At 39.2% G+C, this 14203-nt stretch overlaps 1 protein-coding gene across 2 annotated transcripts in view; it reads left to right on the top strand.

Moving 5' to 3' along the window:
• camkvl (CaM kinase-like vesicle-associated, like) overlaps positions 1 to 14203 on the top strand; it is a 39881-nt gene that overhangs the window by 6009 nt on the left and 19669 nt on the right. The window contains exon 1 of one of the 2 annotated variants that reach the window (XM_079559183.1): positions 11155 to 11222. The exons of the other annotated variant lie outside the window; for it this stretch is intronic. The gene's annotated coding sequence lies outside the window, so the exon portion shown is untranslated. Of the gene's footprint in view, positions 1 to 11154; positions 11223 to 14203 lie in introns of those variants that run through there. 2 annotated transcript variants of the gene reach the window in all.

Raw genomic sequence — 14203 nt, 5'->3', positions numbered from 1 at the left:
ACTAAAAATAAAAATAAAAACTGTCAGGATCAGCTGACAAAAATGTTCTTTATCTCAGTGGGACCATCCTAAATAAAGGTCATATAACTCCGTACTGTATGGCCTAAACAATGGAGTGAGCATCCCTCTCATTCTTATTTCATCAGGTGTTTGAGGTTTCAGTTCAACAGAATATGCATGTAGTAGCAAGCTCTCACTTGACAGTTTCTTTTTCCTTTTAAATCAGTTTGACTGTTTGCTCTGTTGATTTGCAGTGTGTGTTGTTCTTGTTAATCAACAGTTAAAATGACGCAACTTTCCCTTGTGGACACAGATTTTAACATACAGCAGGTCTGTGATGTTGAGCAGAGCTCGGCTGGTAAATCCAGTAGTCTATGTGGGGACAGGGGATAAATAAGTAATGAGTGCTACTACTATCCCCAAGGCAGTGTCAGCGGGAAATAGAGAGGGAGATCAGGAGTGACAGAGTAACTACATGTGCTAGATATATATTTGTATATATTCAATTGAAAAAACTGCCAGTAAAGTAATGCAGTAACTAGCTTTAATACGGCATTATGCTGTATTATTCAAGTGGTTTTCTGATGTATTGGAAGAAATGCTGAAGAGTTTGTGTTGTAAAATTTTAATTCCTTTTCAGTTTGCATTATTTGCCATGAAAAAACATCCCAACTACAAAAAACAAAAAGGTTTATGCCAACAAATGTATAGACTTACAAAACGAATACACTTACAACTTTTACATGTTTTGTTTTTTTTCAGCTCATTGCATGCCTAGTTTTTATTACAATGGAATTTGTATTGACTTCTTCTCTGCATTTTCTGTCTCAGCCATTAGTTGCAAAGCAGATGTCAACAGTGGCCTTTTGCAGGATCGAAGGCCACAGTAACACTGGACAGTTATTTATTTGTAGGAGCTATTTACACCAGCAGGATGCTAAAACTGTGTCCACCCGGCCCAATTTCACACATACTAGCAGGTAGCCTCACCTGCTAATTGGAGCTTTTTACATTCTATGAGAAGAGACTAACACTCAAATATAGATAAAGGAAAAAACAATGAGTAGAATTTGGGTCATTGTGCATCATAAGCACTTAACATTTCAACAACCTTCCTCTTCTGTTAGAAGAAGACGCTATTCAAATTCAGCTCTGCTTGCAGCCTTCTGTCATAAACTGTTATATACTGTGGCAATCTAAGGCATGAGGCACTGTGCAATTAACGGAAAACAATTCATTCAGAAATATTGCACAGCTCTGATTGAACTGCATTTTCAGCATTCAAAACAAAATCAATTAAACCCATAAAATATTTTTTTCTATCCTTGAGGCTACTGTATATGGAGAGATTTAGATTGGTCTAAACAACAGGGATAGCAGGATTTATACAGAAGAAAGACCCCATAGAAACAGTGACATTAGGTTTCTGCAGTGATCATGTTACCTTGAAATATAACTGCAGCCTTTATGATTTGCTAATTGCTATGATAAACTTGATTTGGTTGCCATTATTCTTGCAGTATGTGGTGAATAGCTGTTGAGCCTGTGAAACTATGTGCTCCGTATAGACCGTGGAGGAGATAGTGGGTAAGAAAAAGAGGTCAGGCCTGATCCGGATTTATTGGCTCAGCTGGTCATAAAGGAGTCTTTATCTGCACATTGCGTTGTGGCAGCTGAGATGGGAGCTACAGGTGAAAGATGACTGCTCCATAAACTCACATGTCTCGGCCTCACGATGGATGGCTTTAATACAGGATTAGAATAAGGGCCACATTTACTCTATGACATTGCACTGCATTTTCACGCTGGTTTCCTCACAATGAGTCCCAGGGCATTGGACGTGTAAAGTGAAATGTACGCACATATTAAAAATGTATACGTTTTTATGTTTATCTCTGGAAATCTCTTGCTGCATATGGTAGGTGTATTGAAATCACGAATGAATTATTTATTTACTGGCTCTTAGCAACTATAGGTTTTAGGCAGGACACTGGCCCGATTATTGCTGGCTTGATATTTTGAGACACATTTACAGGCTCTCATTTACTCTCACTCTCATTGTGAAGAATTTGTTTTATATTTACTTAGAAATGCAAACTGCGTTAATTTGGTTTTCATGTCCTCTTTCTGGGCTTGATATTGATTTTTCCAGAAGCGTTAAGACATTGACATCCCAATATAACTCTCTTTGTAAAGTATACTATGGATTAGTCTTAAACACAGCTATGCATTTTTTTTGGTATCTCCCCTTTCAAAAGCTTAACATTATTGATTTTAAATAATGTTTTGTTGGTTTCAAATATCCCTGTTGCTTCTATAACAGTGACAGCTCTGAGGCAGCTCACAATATCAGCATTGTGTTGTTAAAGTGTGTCCATAAAAAAAAAACATAATTCCACTGGTTTCTTTTGTGTCCATGAAGCCGATGACGTCAAACGCAATGTTAGGCAGCCGCTTTTGACTTTGAAAAAACATGAATTCACTGTTAGATTGTGATTTTAGTAACTGGTTTGCCCAAAAGAATCATTAAAGCCACAGCTTGTGTGCTCAGCTGCTGAGAGCATATCTACTGTATTTATTTAGATGTATATATTATATATACACTATAGCCTTAATGACATTCGCTGAAATCACATGCAATTCATAACCTTGGATAAACATTGGCACCAGTAGGAGATCAAATGAAAACCATTGCTTTGGCTGTACTCTTTTATTGTTTGCTGTAACTTGCCAGTTCTTCTTCCATCCATCTTATTTCCTTATTTGATCTGCCTTTCTCATAAGCCCATTGATCTTTTTCCTGATAACTTTAATTGAGACAGACAGCAGTAGTTATTTTCACAGCTATTCACTAATTCATGGTCTTAGTTGGTGATTTTATGCCAGTCGCTTACAGACACTGGTAAAAAAAAAACACATCTCTGTCAAAAAATCTCTCAAATCCTGACCAAAATAGCAGCATACCCAGTTTAGATTGGCACAGATTGACAGACATACTGAATAAAACCTTGCCAGGGCTGTAAATTGACAAGTCGCAATGTTAATAATAGCCCCCACTAAGACTTGCAGTTGCTGTGAATAAATTATATATACTGTATTTTCTTCGTTGCTTCCAATGTGGAAAAGCTAACTGTCAAGTGGAACACTTTAGTTTTAGATCTACCTGATAAATCACTACCAGTCGAAGATTGCCACCACACAGAGCGGATTTGGAGGAGATTGCTACCACTGCAATGAAAACAGCTGTAAAAGCAGCTGACTGTATGTGGGAAAGTAGCTAAAAACTGTAAAGAAAGCTAGCTCTGTCTCTCCTCTCTGACCTGCTTCTGGGCAATCCGCCTACTTTACACAATGAACATTACCTCCAGTAAGTATTATTGGAGATTTTTTTTTTCATACCTTCAAGCATAGTTTTGCTTAAAGACAGCCAAGATTGCTTAAGATTTGAGATTTCAATATTTTTTTCCTGTCAGGGTCACCACAACCAACTAGTCTCATGGCGTTTTGTCAGATTTTTGCAGCAGATGCCATTTTTTTTGCATCCAGTCCTATGAATGTGACTGTGTGTGCTCAGGCTGGGTCTGAACTGCTGACCTTCCGATTCCTCGTCAAATATTTAAATCCTCTCACCACGGCTGCCCAATTGAAGTAAGCTATAATATTACTGCCCATACTAATTTATCTTGACCCAAGACGCAGTAAGTCTAATTGTACGTCAGCAACAACAACATAATGGCTCAGCAATGAATCGAATTTTGATCCATCTTAATCATTGACATGGTGTGTTTTAATGAGGTCCCCAGCCAGTTCTGTGGCACTTGCAGCTCATTGTTTGATGTGGAGTTTGAATTTTTGGTGTAAATGGGCGTCTCAATGGTCTTAGAGCGGAACGCATTCATTACATGTTCAAGCTTGAAATGTGTTAAAATATATTTATAAAAGCATATTTTTTTTAAAGCAATACTAAGTAACTCATGCCCCTAGAGGCCATAAGCGCCACTGCAGATGTCGTAACATGTTGTGGTTTTTTACTCATTAATTGTCCGTGAGGTTAAATACTGCACAAAGGGAGAGAGGGATATTGTACATCCAATTACACAATGGAGATATTTTTTTTCCACTCAAACTTGGCTGGAAATACTGTTTAAGAGGTGCTAGCCCGCAGTTAGCTTTGCCTGTTAGCTTCTCCTTTGTGATTCTACTAGTGTATTGGGGCCTCTGACCCGGTGCAGGGAAAGCTGCAATTGTGGTTTTCTGGACAGAGACATCAGGGGGAGATGAAAGACCCCCCCAATCATCCCATTGACACTTGTATTACCCCCCGAGGGACTACGAAAAGGATTTATTAAGGTAAACAAGTTACTTAGTTCTGCTTTAACATCAAGAATGAAATGTAACCAAAATTGAGATTGATCAATGTCAGGATTTCTTTGGGAGGAGGGCATGTCAGACCTAAAATGCAGGTTTGCAACAGTGCATTCGGATGAAAAGGATCGCTTTCAAATCGTGCACACATTGTACACCCTTGCAATTGCTGTAGCGCTTTCAAAACCTGTAGAGAGAGAGTCAAAACGCACATGTGTTTTTTGTCATTGTTGTTGACCTCCTCCTCAGATTGTTGACTTTCAGTAAGTGTGACTCACTGAGGAAGCATCTCTCTGTATACTGTACATGTCCATGCTCTGCCACAGGTGTACCAGCCTCTGTAAGGTGTAGTCAGTGCCCACACAATAGTAAAAATAACCATGGCCCTGGTAGTCCTACACACAGCACATAACTGTAGAGACCTATGTTTTAAAACGGTCCACAGTCCTGTACCTTATAGCTCTATAGGCCTGTATTTAAATTGCTTCTTCATCCGCTCAGCCCCTTCATTCCTCAACTCGTCCGATCGTCTCTTGGGGCAGGATTTCACTTCTAAGTCCTCTATCACATAGAATATTTCACAAAAGCACTTCCACCCTTTCCGGCATGCACAGATAGGTCTATGCACTAATACAGTCTTTTCCATAGAAGGGAGCATGCTATGGTATTTTTGTTGACATTGTTCTCCTGTTGACCCGCTCCTTTTTCTCATGCAAACCAAGACACAAAGAAAACCGGCAATGTACAAACAATGTAAAAAAACGAACAAAAAAGTACATCATTATTATGCAGTTGATCGGAGAAGGTCTACCTTGTTTTGGAGCAATTAAAAAGCGCTCGCACAGCAGTTCCTAAAGATATACCAATGTTGTTCTCCTTTATTTAGCAAAACTACAACATGCACAAGAAATGTCACACAGGGAAATTATGTTTCTGCATTGTGTTAAAGCAAAGATCAGTGAATTTGACAATTTAATTAGAAACTTCCTTTCCACTATGGCATTTCATTATTTTTTTTCACACCTGTATGTATTTGTTTACAAGGTTTTGCTCTGTGTCACAAATACAGTGGGATGAAAGAGTAATTTCACTGTTTGGAATATCTCACATTTCTGCCTAAATTGGTCATAAAATGTAGTCTGATCTTTATTAAAATCACAAGAATGAGTAAACAATGTCTGCTTAAACAGATACCCACTTATATTTGATCATATTTTTATTAACAAGTAAACATTCACAGGAGAGCGTGGAATAAGTAAGTACACTGCCTGAATCTCGTTGAACAGCAACATTTTTGTAAAGAGGAATGGTCCAAATTTCATCCTGATCGTTGTGAGCGTCTAATCTGCAACTACTGAAAAGCACTTATTGCTGCAAAAGAAGGGTCAGCCTGCTATTTAATAACGGGATGCGCTCACTTATTCCATGCTGTTGGGAATGTCTCAGGTCTCTCGACAAAATACCTTGATAAACTTAGGAATGCATTTTTCTATTGATGATACCAGCTTGTCCAGGCCCTGAGGCAACAAAACAGCCCCAAACCATGATTCTCCTGCACCATAATTCACAGTGGGGTGCTGTTCCATATTTCCTCCACACATGAAGTTGTGTGTTCCGCCCAAACTATTCAACTTTGGTTTGCGATGCTCATGGCACTTCTGGAAACATATACTGTGGACTGATTAACCCAAAGTTGAAATGCAGGGAGAATCATGGGGTTGTTTTTTTGCCTCAGGGCCTGGACTACGTGATATCATCAATGGAAAAATGTATTCCCAAGTTTATTAAGATATTTTGCAGAAAGACCTGAGAGATTAACAGCAGCATGTGAATAAGTCAGTACACCCCTGTATCAAAAAGCTGGCAGACTTTGCTTTTGCAGCATTACCTGTTTTTCTGTAGTTGCAGATTAGACACTCACAACGATCAGGATTAATCTTGGACCATCCCGCTTTACAAAATTGTTGCAGTTCAACGAGATTCAGGCAGTGTACTTACTTATTCCATGCTCTCCTGTGAATGTTCACATGTTATGGCCAATAAAAATATGATAAAAGGTAAATGTTTGGGTGGTATTAGTTTAAGCAGACACTGTTTACTCATTCTTATGATTTTAATAAAGATCGGACCACATTTTATGACCAATTTACACAGAAATGTGTGAAATGAGAAAAACGTACTTACTTTTTCCTCCCACTGTGCGATGCTAGAAGCCCACCACGCACACACACATGCACTCGCAATCGGAAGTATCCTTTAAAACTCAGACCAGAAGGAAATACATACCAAATTTTGGAAAGTGCAGTTGGGCAGTCATACTGGTTTGAGATGAGCCGATTATTAAGATAACCAAGATTCTACTTTTATACAAATTGATTACGCATTTGCATGTCTTGACAGTATTTTGCTACGGCCCGTTTTTCCTGCCAGGTTTTAGTGGAGTACTGTGTATAACACTTTTATAAGTTATGTCCGAAAACACAAAGGCATGTAGCACTTGGGAGATCTAACATGTTTCTCCACTTTGATTCTAATGGGCATCTTGCAATTCCCCAAAGTTAATATTTAATAGCTAATGACATACAGACAGCAGTGAGCGAGTTAGAAGCCAGTGCATTTGCCTCAAGCCAAAATATAGCGGTTTTTACTTTCAGCTCCCTCTCAATATGCAAGACAAGAGAGGATTGTGGGAGTTGATGTCACTCTAATGGGATATTTTACCATTTTATTCTTTAATGGTGGTGCTTATTACTTTTTGGCCTTCCTTGGTTAATATGAAAACAGAGTGTATGGTTTTCCCCATACTAATATGCGCTTTGTGTTCTCTGATAGTTTTGTTGTTGTTGTTGCTTTTTTGTTTTTTATGATATTTCAACCTAGAGAGACAGGAACAAAAGAAGCCATTAGGATAGCTTTATTGGCATGAATGAATATATTTGGTGCTCAGACCCCGGCAGAAGACATGGGCAATATGAACTGATGTATGCATAACCAGGTTAGATGAGCATTAGTCGTCCCCCCAAAGTCTGGACACTGGTGGTTTTATGGGAGGCCGGAGAAGGGCGAGGGTCGGGCAAAGGCGGAAATGACGCGGTGGTGGGTCGTAGCACAAGATGAGAAGTGGATGATATTGATGGGGAGCCGTCTTACAGTCAGTATCCTGAAGATGCCAGTGAGGCTGGTAATGAGGCAATGATTGGATGATGGTGGGTGAAAATCTCCCAATTTTGAATTTACACCAAAGCTTCATAAACTGTAGACAGTTCGGGCTTGTTGTTGAAAGCAATCGTTTGAGACCAAAATCTCATTGTATTGTTGAGGCTAGATCATGAAGATAAACTAAAGCTACTGACTTTTGACTACATTAAAGCAGAACTCAGTAACTCATGCCCCTAGAGGCCATTAGCGCCACTGCAAGTGTCGTAGCATGTGTTTTTTTATTCATTAATTGCCCAAGAGAGTAAATACTACGCTGACAGAAAAGACAAAGGGAGAGAGGGATATTGTATATTGTGCCACAACCAGTGTTGGGTAACGTTACTTTCAAAAGTAACTCGTTAGTTAGCTCGTTACTCCTCTGGAAAAGTAGCTTGTTACGTTACTGTGCTACTTTATTATGAAGGTAGCGTGTTAGAGACTCATGTGTTACCCTTAATAAACATCTATATATAGCCTTATTATATCGATCATTGTTTTCCGATGAGGAATGCTCCGTTTCACAAACTGAGTCGCCAAAAAAAGCCCGCTCATGTAAACAGCCCAATACCAGTACTTCAATCAGCACAATACTTTAACTTCTGAACATTATGTTGTATATGTGACAAAGTACAGCTAAAGTCAACAAGAATGAGTATGGCTACTTATAAAAGCTTAGCTTCGTTCGTAAACAGTTTGGCTCTGTTGGAAACTGCGCCCGAAAAAAGTAGTTTCGTTAGTGTAACGTGTTTCTTTGTAACTCGTTACACCCAATGGACAATTACACAATGGAGACAATTTTGTTCACTTAAACATGGCTGTAAATACTGTTTAAGTGGCGCTAGCCCACAGTTAGCTTTGCCCGTTAGCCTGTTAGCTTCTTCTTCATGATCCCATTAGTGTGTATTGCGCCTCCGGGTCGGAGAAGGAAAAGTTGCAAGGGTGGTTTTCTGGCCAGAGACACCAGGGGGAGATGACCCCCTAATCATTCCATTAACACTTGTATTACCCCCAGAGGGACTACAAAAAGGATTTATTAAGGCAAACTAATTTCTTCTTCTTCTTTAACTTGAGGTCTCCTGATCCACAAGGTGAAAATCTTTACATTGCAGACAAAGAAAGCCTCAATGAAGAACGTAAATAAAAACCTACTTGCAGTTTTTACATACGATTGTGTTTCAGCCAAATACTTGTTTTCCTCACTGTATTGTTGTTTTGAGAGGACAATATATTACCTGTAATTTGGAGTTTTTGCAATTCGCCAGTAAAATTGCGTCCTTGGTTGAATTGCAATCCTCCAGACTGTGTCTGTGGATTAGGGGTTTACAGCAGAAAACCAGCTGGCAGTCCTTCAGGGTCTATACTGTAAGGCCCATAGTAACTGGGATAACCTCTGGGTCCGACTTTGCGACCCACTGACTCCTAACAAGAATGAGCAAAAGACAAGCATAAATTAGTTTTTCTAAATCGTTCTTTTTTTGTCCTCTTTTCTAACCTTGTCTCTTTGTCTATCTTTCACTCCAACTTCCCCCTGAGACGGTCTGACCTAGTTCATGAGTGAAGACTTCTCTGCCACACTCAAACATGCACAGACCGCCGTGTTGCAGAGGAAGGCTTGTAGAAAAGCAATTAACTTAAGATCTGAAGTGATAAGATGTAACCGGACATGTGAGAGCCTCAGCTGTGTCCCGATGTGGCATATTCCCTGTTCTAGTTAGGTGCATGTTTACTGTATGTGTGAAAAATAGCCTTGAGGGGACAGAATACTCCATATGTGACACACTTGATCTAAAGGCTTTTAGAACAGTGCTGTCTTTCAAATGCAATCATACTTTGCTATAAAAATGCTTTGAAAGTGCTCATTGGTATTGGGATAGCGCTATTTAAATTGGCACAATTTACCATAATTCCCTCCTGTTTATACAGTCCATCTACTTTTGTATGAGGGGAAATGCCATAGATGGTAGAGCAGAAGGTAACTGGTTCAGTGCTCGAGGCACAGATTGTTGTTGCGACCCTTGACTCTTCACCCCCATCACCCATTGCAAGCACAGAATAATCGGACAGGAAGACTGTTCGGAGTAAAAATCTGCCAAATCCTCTTGTGACCCCTGGCAAAAAGAGTGAAGTTGTTCTTTCATTGACTCCAGCTTGTCCTTCACTGTTTGAGCACCTGAACAGAGAATTGCAAACGGAGTTCCACATTTTAATAAACATCTGTCAACTCCAACTTGCTCAGAGCCCACTGAGCCGAGTGCACATTCAATGTAATTTTCTAATATTGACTTTCACCACTTGATATAAAACTCTCTCTCTCGATCTCTAGATTTGTCATTGCAAAATATGTTAAAATACTTATTTCAGTGGATATGAAAAACTACATACTTTAGGTAATAAAACATTACTGTACTCTTAGTACTAACAGGATTTTTATTGGATTCTGAGATCATTTTGTTAACATGGTGTAGCCGCAGCCATTTTCCTTAACTTTATGCCTTGTCTGTGCCTGTGTGCAGGGAAAGCGTGCTGCATATTCATCATCTCAATTAAAGTTCGAGTTTTTGGAGAGGCTCTCTGGGTGCTGTGTCCAAAGGCCACTTTGGCCACAAAAGGAATGAATTAATGTGGTCGTGATGGCTTGTAATTTATGTTTTGGTGTGGTTCACAGACACAAATGGATGCAGAGAGGTTTTACAGATGAACATATTCTTCCATCAGGGCAAACCCAACAATGACACGAGAGCTGGAGGTGGAGAGTGGGAAGGTGCATTACTCTGCAAATGTAAGGCCCAGGTTCAGAGGCATGTACTGTAGTTGAAATATTAGATAGGCTCCCACTGCAGTATTAAATGTGTTGTGTATTATTCGTCTCTGTTCATGGTGTCCTGTTCTGTGGTGTACTTCACTTTTATGGTGGCCCTTCTGGTACACTTTAATATGCTCGAGAACAACAGCTTGCTGCTGCCTCTAGCTTTTCTTTGATCTTCTTTAAACATTTCACCAACCACATTCTGTAAACTGCAGTGACCAAGGTTTATATCCCAGCTCAGACAGATGTAATCTATGGCTCTGCCATTCCCATCTGTCATCCGTCGAAGCAAAGCAAAGCATCCAAAATATGTATCCCTTAAACATGAGAATTTAAACAATCTGAATAAACAGATTTTCATAATTGTGCATTAATTTAATCATCATTCAATCTATTTATTCTAGTTTTGTATGACGGTGTAGGCAATCCATTTCATTTGGACCTCAGACACACAAAGACACAAATAAATAAAAGTGGAGTATGTTTAATCAAAGTTGAACTACAAACACTCTTTGAGTAATTATACTTGTTGCAAAAGTAGCTCCCAGCTCTTAATCAGTCTACATACAAGCCCACAGATTCACTCACACTACTGATCACGCCCTGTGCCTCTAAATATGTCCTCACTTTTAGTAGGTCGAAGTTTCCCAGCTGAACCTCAAGTCAGTTTGACCTTTAAATACAAATACATCTTGGTGCTCTGGGATCTTTACCTTTCCAAGAGGATGTTTAATAGTGTTCTCAAACATCTAAAATAGTAATGACATTTCCTTCTTGTCATTTAGTCTCTGGCTTTGTAGGTCGGGAGCCTATGAAGTGTCAGTGTGTGATACCCCAGGGAGACGTGTGACACGTAAGCCATGAGCATACACAACTTTAAAGCATGTCTGCCTTGCGTGGCACTTCTCTTCTACACCATTTTTGCATGATCTTTGTCGTTCACAAGCTACATGCATGAGTGAAGTGAGAGATCCTGTCTCGACTTGTGAATGTGGTATAAATAGATTTTTCATTTATAATCGGGATGAAGTGAGAAAAGGGGATTTTGAGGGGAGAAGTGTGCCTTTGACCTCTCATTACCTAATGTCCCTTTAACTTTGTAGGGCTTCAAATAAACTAAAAAAAATGTTTGACATATCTAGACTTTCATGTTTTTCTATATTATGCACAGATATGTACTACTGTAGACATTTTATCACTGACATATTGACTCTTTTAGGCCAGTCCCTCAGTGAAAAGTTTGAGAACCATTGGTCTTTATGGTTTAATATGCAAAGAAATATATAATTTTGTACAGTGGTTTTCCCACATTTGGCTTTATTAAAAATAAAAGGTTATACTATTAGTACCCAGAGGGTTAGGGCTTAAAGTCAGGGTTAGACTGGGTCTTATGTCTTATGTACCAATAAACTACAAATACATATTATTCCATTGTGTATGGTACAAATTAAAACACACTGCTACAGCAAATTACATTGTACTGAATTTGGCAGGTTCAATGTATCAAGTTTAGTGTAAAATAAAGTGTGACCAAAAAAATCCCTGAGACTGAATTTGCAGTGATCAAACATGTCCTGATTAAAATGGCACTCTGGTAAAGTTTATGATGGCAAAACCTAAAATGAGACAGGAATAATGGAATGAGAATTCTAAAATGCCATTTTCCCTGGTGAAAGTTTTGTACACACTTACACATAAGTGTAAAAGCAGTGTAATTATTTATTGTTAATTTTATTACATTCAGTGCCATATTGAGCAGGATTTGATGATGTCTCAAAATCAAATTACCTGCAGGCACAAAGTATGTGATTAAATTACCTCATAAAACCTTTGCTTATTGAAGATAGGAAAACAATTATGTTAATTTAGTAGTTTCAAGAATTAGATGCAAAATTAAATGCCCACGGTATTCAAAAAAATCAATGATTAGACATAGAAATATGATCATCCACTTACGACACTGGCCTAATAAAGAGCTTGATATGCTACAAAATGTATTTCTCTGGGCATTCACAGATAAGTTTGGCCCATCTTCTCATGTGCTAAGAAGAGCTGAACGTTTTTATGAAGCAGGTGCACCGGGCACTTAACTTACCTGAAAGCTGAATTGCCACGTTATTTGTGAATTCACAATCATGTGAGAATCCATCTTTAACCGCTCCTGCTTTCAGCATTCAGAACCAAACCAAAATTGGTTTGGACCAAACAGATACTCATGCATATATGGTGTGACAACAGAAAAAACACGAGGTATGCTGCAACACATAACACAAACACACATAACTCTTTTCAAAACTAAATATCAGATGGAAATGCAGTGTGCTTGATCCAATCAGCAGCAAATGCTGCTCCAAAAGCGCGTTCTCTCCCTGAACAATTCAAGCCGAAGCGATCCCATATTGATATCAGTGCTAATGTTATTAGGACTGATATCAATCTGGCTCTTGCCTGGTTAACCGGGCGCTCCTAAGGCCTCAGCGGCTCGAGATTGAGTCCTGGCTTTGACAATTTACTTAACGTTTTGCCGCTTTGCACCCCCTTTCACACTGTGTAGTCAAGCCTGAAAACAATGAACCCACGAACAGGTGCTGTGATGAAGAGATGTTCTTTCTATTTACTTTACCTGTCTGCGATTGTAATGTTACGTCTACCCTGTGTTTGTAACAACCGTGAGAAAAGCAGCCGACTTAAATGGGAGACTTAGTTGTGTAAAAGGCAAAAGTGCCAACATGCACACGCCGGGCAAGTGTGGAGATGGGGTAAGTGGCTGAGGAGTAGAGAGGGGAGAAGCAACGAAAGCTCATGCTTCAGTTCATAAATATTTTTATAGTTGGCTTGTATGAGAGGGAAATGTGCTGAATGTGAAAATGCACCTCCATGCTTTATGCAATAGGTTTATATAAGTTATTTATGATTTTCCCTTTGCCTTTCATTCACGGTTAGGATCCTTTTAACGCTCACCCCCTCTGTCTCCCAATTTTACACTATTAAAAAGCACCTGGTATTATGGAGCTCATCTTGCATAGGCCATTCTCCATTCCTGCTGGGCGCAGTTTTGTTTTAAATTTAACGACCCAAAGCCAAGTGTGAATTATCGAAAGGGGCGCGGTGAATTTGCCTTTCTCCTGCAGTACAATACAAAACTCTTCTCAAAGAAGATAAGCAATATCAAGATTAGAAATGTTTGTATGATTTTGGATATTGAGAGAAAGCTAAGTTATGCTATGTGAAATCTAATGAATAAATCTAAAATTAGTTAAGCCACATTAGTATTAGTCTATGGTACATTTAGGCTCCCATGGATACTGGTTAGACCGTGGGTGTTTCTTTACATGTTCGTTCTACTTGAGTTTCCTCTGGGTGCTCCAGTGCTTCCCCCATCAACCCAAAAGAAGCACATTTGGCAAATTCCCTGAACACTGCACTGCTCCTGACAGGTGTCGTATCGAGAGATGGGACAAATGCAGATGACATATTTCGCTGTAGGCACTATACTATAGAGCGGAGGTTTCAGAACCCATGCACCTTCAATATATCCTGACTACCAAATAAGAATGTTATGTATAATTCTAATGTTAAATTCTAATCAATATGCAGTAGGTCTATTCTCTCGCGGACATGATCCAAAGGCAGACAGCCTATTTGAGCACGACAGCCGTAAAACTAGAAACAATCTGGAAAAAAAAGACTTGGTTTGGGCAATAAGCCGGCTTGTCTTGCAGTGGAGGAGAATAGTCTGACAAAGTGTTGAACTCGACACTTACTCCACAGCCACAAAGGCCCCTACGTATACACATCACAGTGTCAAAGAAGCTACTGATCATTTCTTCACTT

This window comes from Gobius niger (genome assembly GCF_951799975.1).
Source record: "Gobius niger genome assembly, chromosome: 6".
NCBI classification, from domain to species: Eukaryota; Metazoa; Chordata; class Actinopteri; order Gobiiformes; family Gobiidae; genus Gobius; species Gobius niger.
The sequence above is the reverse complement of the archived record's forward strand: the minus strand, read 5'-3'. Positions and strand labels throughout refer to the sequence as shown.